This window comes from Tiliqua scincoides, chromosome 8, assembly GCF_035046505.1.
Source record: "Tiliqua scincoides isolate rTilSci1 chromosome 8, rTilSci1.hap2, whole genome shotgun sequence".
Taxonomy (NCBI): Eukaryota; Metazoa; Chordata; class Lepidosauria; order Squamata; family Scincidae; genus Tiliqua; species Tiliqua scincoides.
This window is the reverse complement of record NC_089828.1, coordinates 13,442,820-13,450,633: the sequence shown is the minus strand read 5'-3', so window position 1 is coordinate 13,450,633 and position 7,814 is coordinate 13,442,820. Positions and strand designations below refer to the sequence as shown.

Below are 7,814 nucleotides of genomic sequence, written 5' to 3'. Positions count from 1 at the left end.
TAAAAGCAAAGGCACACATTTTGCCTTACTGCAGAGAGCTGCGATAAGCACCATATAACTGACTAGTGCTGAGAAAGAATGTTGGACGAGCACCCTATAATCTGAAGAGCTGCAGGTCCTTGGATATTATGAGCTTCTGACTTACTGCTGACCCCATCAAAGAGTTCTGGTATTTGTCATCATCAGCTTCTTCACTGCCAATTTAAATATACTGCAGTCAAGAAGCAAAGCCTCTACTGGCATAGACACTATAGGTGGCCGTGTTGGTCACTTAGGAAAAAATAATCCCAAAGCCACCATTTTGTAATATTAGGAGCAACCAAATGGCACAGAGCTTTTGGGTTATCCAGCATTCTTCTAAGTACTAAGTACTGTAACTATGCACTTTACATAACTCCTCCTGCATTCTATTTCAAGACTGTTATGTTTAGTATTCAAAAATATGAACACTTCCTCCTACACCCACACAGCTGCAAGCCCCACATGGGACAGTGTCAATAATTTTCAAGTCATTCTGCAGAGCATGTTTGACTTTCAAGGACCGCTGCCCCTGCACGACCCTGCCCCTTGTTCCCTAGAGGCCCTGTTTTGCATCCCACCACCAACAGAATTACTTTTATTTATTTATTTATTTATTTATTTATTTTAAAAGATTTATACCTCACCTTTCCTATGCCAAGGCAAATGCCCAAGGTGGCTTACAAATTCTACTCTAAAATATACAATATGTAACAGAGCCACATACCCGATCTTGTCTGATCTTGGAAGCTAAGCAGGGTCAGGCCTGGTTAGTACTTGGATGGGAGACCGCTTGGGAATACCGGGTGCTGTAGGCTTATACCATAGTCTTTCGAGACTGAAGGTTGCCAACCATCTCAGTTGTGGCACCCAACTCTGCAGCTCCCTCTCCTGACAGCCAGGAGTGTTTGGGTTCCTCTCTCGTGAAGTTTGAGCATATTGTTAGAATCCTTTTCATTCCATTGGGTCTATTGCCTGCAGTGCTATAATCTTTTCTCCCGTCGTTCAGTTCTGAAAATGGTTCTTTCATGATTTTTTTTTTCCAGTTGGCTGCCAACATTGCCTTTAACTGCCGTTACTTTTAATCATGTTTGGTCGGTTTATGTTATGTTATCTTTTTCTATTTAGTTTGTTAGCCTGCTTGGGTGTCCTGGTCCATGAGACAGAAAGATGGAATCCAAATATGTGTTGATACATAGATCCATATGTGGAAGGTATCTGCTGCCTTTGGAAGAGCTGCTTTCACGTCGCGCTAGAATACCGGGCAAGAAAATTAGACAGGCAGCTCAGTTCTGAACGTGGTGGCACCCGGGGCTCCAGCAGATCTTGTGGGCACTGCGACTACCTCTTGTGGAACACTGTAGCGTTCAGTCCCTTCCCCCAGACAGACAGCAGCTGGTGACAATGGGTCTCCTAGACTATTGCGTCCATGTATGGTTGGCAACCTTCAGTCTCGAAAGACTATGGTATAAGCCTACAGCACCCAGTATTCCCAGGCGGTCTCCCATCCAAGTACTAACCAGGCCTGACCCTGCTTAGCTTCCGAGATCAGACGAGATCAGGCATGTGCAGAGTAACAGTTGGCACAGAGTCAAGGAGGCCCGCAGGTGGGTTCAGGATGTGGTAGCAGATGCTGCCGCTGCCTCTACCCTCTCATGAACCTGATCCTCCTCTCCCTCCACCCCATTCCGCCCACTCCCGGCCTCCTCACCCCACCCTGAAAACACTCACCTCCGACTGGTGCTGCAGGAGTGCCAGCTGGCTGTTCTCCTGGAGCTGTGGCACAGCTCCTACTGGTGTTGGCCCAGCGCCGGCACTCCCCCGGTGCCTCAAACATGCTTTAAGGCACATTCGCAACACCAGAGCTGGCGGTATACACATACCGTTGGCTTCAGGATTGGGCTCCTAAATGCCAACATGCTCTTTCACTTGCAAAAGCAGATGAATGAAAACAGCTACGGAACTGTGGTTATAGTGCTGCAGGAACTCCTGTGCCAACCTTTGCACAAATGTGTGCAGAACAGCCCCAGCAGGTATCACGTGTGCACTCACAGTTCCTTGGATTCAGCCCAAAGTGCCTGAAGTTGCTCTGAGATGAGGTGCTTGATTTTTCGTGCTGAAGCTGAATCTGCTTCTGGTTCCTACCCTCCACAACAATTTTGCACATGGTTAGCATATGGGAGGTGAAGGTTCTATTTAGGTGCACAGCTTATATGTTGTACTGCAGTTGACACAAGACCACTGGTCTATTTTTAAAGGTCACAAACGGAAAAGGAAATGAGCATGTGGGGAATACCGGGCGAGACCCGCAATTTGACACCAGTCTGAGGTTTCTTTTTTCTTTCCGTGGCAGTGTTATGTTGTCGCCCAGCAAGGTTTGTCATCTTAAAGCCTTGATGGATATCTTTTCACATGGCACATTATGATTGCATTAGCTTAGGCTACTAGCTGGCTGCTTGTTTTATTGCCCTCTTGAGCCATTGCTCAGCACCATCTTCGGAGACCTTTGACTGCCAGCTCCTGCCAGCTCCTCTCCTACCTTTTGTTTGAAAAGGTCAGAAGTTTGCTTCCCAGCGTGGCTGGCTTGCTAACCTCCCTTCCCTGGAATGGGGCATTCCCATTTTCAACCAGCCATTTTGCTGAAGGGAGAAAAAAAAAAGGAACACTTTAGACACCATTTACAGAGCTGATCCTATTACATTCTCTCGAGTTCAGATTTACCTGGGATCTGAGGATCGCTGTCTGACAGCTGTCCTTATCAAGTAGGCGTAACGTATCTCGGCAGATGAACTTGGGTTGCTCATGGATTAAGTGCTTTGTAAATATATTCTACGAAGGGCTGTCATTCTTATGAATGAAAATGCCCTGAAACATTTAACAGATGAATTGAATCATCCCAGTTCTCACCACTCGTATGTAAGCACACATTCTTACAAAATTCTGGGTTTGGAAGGCTCTGATCCACTCTCTTGTATGCTATATTTGTTTACTCTGCAGTAGCCTGGCCTTCACTGATTGCATGTTCTTTGGTTAATGATATGCTAGTAAAAAGTAACTGTCTTGCAAGCCTTATCCCTTATTCAAAATAGACCTCCGCAGCTGCAGCACATAGAGAGGCAGCGCAGTGCCTTTGTGTAACGTGCCAGGGTTGCATGCTGGGGACTCCATCAGCAGCTCTCAGGGACTTTACTCCCTGCACAATAAAGGGAGTTTCTAGAGAGGGGGAGTTGTTGGTCTGATGTGCTGCCCAGTGCTGCCCTTATTGTGGTCAGAGGCAGTTCTGCTGCTCTTCAACCCAGGTTTCCTGATGAACCAATCATGGGTCTGGCCATATAGAGATTTGCTCTCAGTTGCAGTCCTGTCTGCCTGCAGGTCAATTCATCCCAGAGCGCCATGTTGCATCCAGATGATCCCAGGTTCACTCTCCAGGTAAGGCAAAGAAAAAAATATCCATCTGAAACCCTGGAGAGGTGGTGCAAATCAGAGTTGACAGCAGCAAGCTGGATCAATGGTCTGACTCCATCCATATAAAGCACCTTGCTATGACTAGTAGCAATCCAAATTCACATTGTCTCATACAAAATGTGGCTACCTATCCAGCTTCAACCACATCTCTAGCTGTGTGACTCTTCCATCTCTTCCAACCACTAGCTTGGTTTTGACTTACCACCTCCGGCCCCTTGATTTTTGTCTGCCTGTGCTGAAACCGGATCTCAGCCTGCCCTAATCCTTCTAGATCCTGAGACTTAGTGTTCATGCACACGCATTCATGTGCAGTAGAGACAAGTTGAATCCATCATCCCCACTCAGGGATTTAAGTTCTAAAAACCAAGAGGAAGGCAAACCCTGAAGAATTCCAATCCTGCCAAATCAGATTAATAAAAATGGAACTGTTCGTCTTTAAAATGCAAAAATTTGTAGAATGAGGAACAGCTCTTGGAAAGGAGGCACTGGTTTGGTTAAATAGAGACAGGTGGACCATATGTTTTTTTTTTTTCTTGCAAAATTTCTATGCCAGCCGTCCTGGAACAAGACCATCACAACCTCACGCTAATGAAATAAACAGTTAAAACAGCCGAAATAAATACAGAGGTGCCTCGCAAGATGAATGCCTCATGCAACGAAAAACTCGCAAGACGAAAGCGTTTTGCAATTTTTTTTGGTGACCCGCAAGATGAATTTTTCTATGGCTGTGCTTCGCAAGATGAATTTTTTTTTGTTTTGGTTTGTTTTAAATCGCACAACCCTTAATACCCAGGATGCATTGTGCCTGGAGGTTAAAAAGTTGAAGTTTTGTGCTTGAAATTTTTGAAATCCTCTGTACAGTATGTATGCCTTTAAAGAGCACTTAATAAATACTTTGTAAACCAAATTTGACTTTGTTCTGACTTTTTTTGCCCATAGGAACGCATTAATTAAATTTCAATGCATTCCTATGGGAAACCGCGCTTCGCAAGATGAAATTTTCGCAATACGAAACGGCTCGCGGAACGAATTAATTTCGTCTTGCGAGGCACCACTGTACAAGCCAAGCACACATCCTCATTACTTGCAAATCTGTTTAAAAAATGAATGGTCCATGTGCCAGGACAAACATATGCCAGTAGTTCATGGGACATCAATGAAAGACAAAAGGGCAAATTCTCTGCTGCTTTCCTCATGGGGTGCATGATGAAGACCCAAGTTTCCATTCCTCAGCTTCATGTTCTGCTTGCATTTGCCTCAGATCTTCAGTGAGGCCATCTCAAAACCTAAAGAGTTGCATGCAAGGGTGTCCCAAGAGGTACTGCAATCCTCGCTACTGTGAAGGGCTTGGAATGTTACCAACAGCAGTCCTGCAGTGACTGCCAAAGTGTCTGAAAGTTTATGTTTTTGTCGGCAGTAATGTATTCTCAACCCCTGTGGGTTGTCTGCTCCGCATGTGGTGTATAGGAACTGCACATTAAGCAGAAACACAAAAAGCACAAGTTAGAATTATTCAATTAAAATATTCACTTTCTCCGGGACAAAAAAAAAACATTCTTGTGTGTGATTTAACTTTTCCTCCAAAATTTATAGAGAGCTTTGTTTAAAAAAACAAAAAATTATTATTCCACAAAACTAAAATGAAGGAAGCATAAGAGAGACCTAACAAATCTATCCAAGGTAGGGGTTCATTAGCATAAATTTGTTGATGAGGGGGTCATTAAAAATTCCATCAGGAGGGTGGTAATTACATCCACGCAGTGCCAAACCTTGAAATTAATCGTTCAGGTTTGGTTCACATTTTTTTTTCTGCTTTTGCTGTCCCTGTTGAATCATATGAAATATTTGTGCTGAAGCCTTTCAGATTATGTCTCTGTTGTATGTGGGTAGCATGAAAGTGTGCTAATTTCATGGGCTACGCGTGGAAGTGAAAGTATCAAACTAACACTTCCTAAGTATGAAAAACACTTCACGTGGATTACGTTGATGTACTCTTTACGACAACCCTGTAAGGTAGATGAGTGTTACCCCCATCCTGTTGCTGAGGCCAAGAGCAGCTTGCCTTAGGCCACATCATGAGTTCACAGCAAAGGTGAGAGTCATACTGGAAAAGTCGTGATTCATAGTTCAGTCTCTTGGTCTGTATGCCACAGCAGCTCTCAGAACGCACATAGATTTTGTTCAACTCCTTTTTTTTGAAATGTTGATGCTCCCCTCTATTTTATCTGTGAAATGTTGGAATGTCTAGGTCCTCTTCATCAAGGCTAGCTGTTGGGCCTGTCCACCTATGAGAATTGCACAGTCATCATTCAAGCAGCATACTGGAGGGGTGACCACATGGCAAGGTGCTCCATGCCCTTCTGCCTTCTCTACTGGTCTGCTAGCCCACTGGGTGCCTCACCCTGCCACTGTCCCCGACAGTGGTGTAGCTACAAGGTGTGGCACAGCAAACATTGCAGGCACCGCAATGTGCCATGTAAGCAGCCCCTCCCACTCACTTCCAGAGCCATTCTGGGCAGCAGCGGCACCCAGAATAGCTCCAACAGTGAGTGGGAAGGGCCTCTTATACGGGGCATTGGGTGCCTGCAATATTTACTGCACCCTCCCGTAGTTGGACTTCTGGTCCCCTGTTCTCACACACTCTGTTTCAAGGACAGCTTGGGCCATATGGAAAATAGTTCCTGACTCCTGTCTTGGTAGGAGTAACTCTACAGGTAGCAAGAACTGAGAAACTCCTCTTCACAATGGAAGGATGTAGCCACACACATAATAAAGCAATCCTGTTGCTTGGTACCTTGAGCTTTGCCTTGCACACCCACTTGTGTGTGGCCTGATCCTCTTAACGCACTTCAGTGCCCTCCATGAATTACGATGCTGCCAGACTCTCCCATCACCTTGCCGCAACGCCTTGAGACGGACCTTGCCCGACTCAAGTATATTGTGATGGCAGATTATTAAGTGCATTTCGAGGCCATCATTTTGCCGCTGGTCGCAGCCGCGGGGAAAAACATCTAGAAGTTTTACTACAGGTGCGTTTCACCCGGAGGATTTATATTTTCGATAAATGCTCCCAATATTGTCATTTTCCTTCTGTAAATCAGGTTTGTCAGACAACAACAACCACAACAAGAGGCGACTCATGTGTACAATTGAATTCCTAAAACCCTCAGGATGATGGGGGAGCAGAATAAAATGTTCCTTGAGCTCCTGCCCTCCTATAGCTCCATAGCCCTGATGGCCACAGACCAGCCACATGCTACAGAGTCCATAAACTCTACAGACAGACTTCTTTTTCTTTCAATAAAAAGTTTGTCCTCAAGCATCAAAATGAGAATGTCAACTTTCCAACTGTATCATTTTCTAAGTACAAGGGTAGTTTAATAACGGGATACTACTGAGTCAGAGGAGAACCGTATTGGATTCTCTGCTGTCCTATGAGATATGCAAGTTCTTTTCTAACTGTACTTCAGGGAAACCTGGAGGTTCATTGGAAGTCTGTCAGTGAGCAGGTCACAAATTTCAAACCAGCTTTCCTGTAAGACTGTGCTGTATTACTGATCTCCCTCTCTGATATGAAACTATAGAGGAGGGTTAGGTTGTTCTAGGGCAATGTTCTTCAACCTTGGGGTCACAAAGCATCAGTTGTGGGGTCACAGCAACTTACAGGAATGAAAAAGGTTGAAAACCACTGGACTTGAGCACCACCAGGTAAAAGGAGAGGCATCTGGTGTAGCCCTTCAGGTCCCAGGAGATTGTGTCCCAGTCCTACTTAGGATCTTAGCAATTGTACTAAAATAACTTTCTCTAGTGCCAGGTGTTATGATTACTTTTTCTGCCCTTTCTTTGGGGATTTCTTTTCTGCCCTTTCTTTTGCCCTTTCTAAGTATATTTGTCTGCAGTGAACAGTGGTGGCCAGAGGGAATGGAGGCAGGGAGTGGGCGGTGATGGGATTTGGTGGGCGGCTATGGTCCTGGGAGAGGAACTGGATCAATGGTGGGGTCCCCAGTCTCATGTTTGTATGTTGGTGTTGTGGCACAAAAAAGGTTAAAAACCACTATTCTAGGGCACCCTTTCCATTCATACATAGTGGTGATGAGACCCAAAAGACTTGGCCAGTACTATCTGTAAACAATTTGCCCTGCAATGCTACCCAGAATCCTCTGTAAACTGCAAGGGTTCAACAGCAAATACAGTATATCTATGCAGAAAGGTTTCCAAAGGAGGTAGAAAAAACACCAAGCTACTGAACGAATATTCAAAAACAACTCTGTATGGTTTTTAGGGAGATTTGCAAACGTCTTCCAAACTAGGCTCAGATACGAATGGCGGGG

At 45.0% G+C, this 7,814-nt stretch overlaps 1 pseudogene; it reads right to left on the bottom strand.

Annotated features, from left to right (window-relative positions):
• Positions 1–1,489: 1,489 nt before the first annotated feature.
• On the bottom strand, positions 1,490–1,603 carry LOC136659635 (5S ribosomal RNA; annotated as a pseudogene).
• Between the last annotated feature and the right edge of the window lie 6,211 nt (positions 1,604–7,814).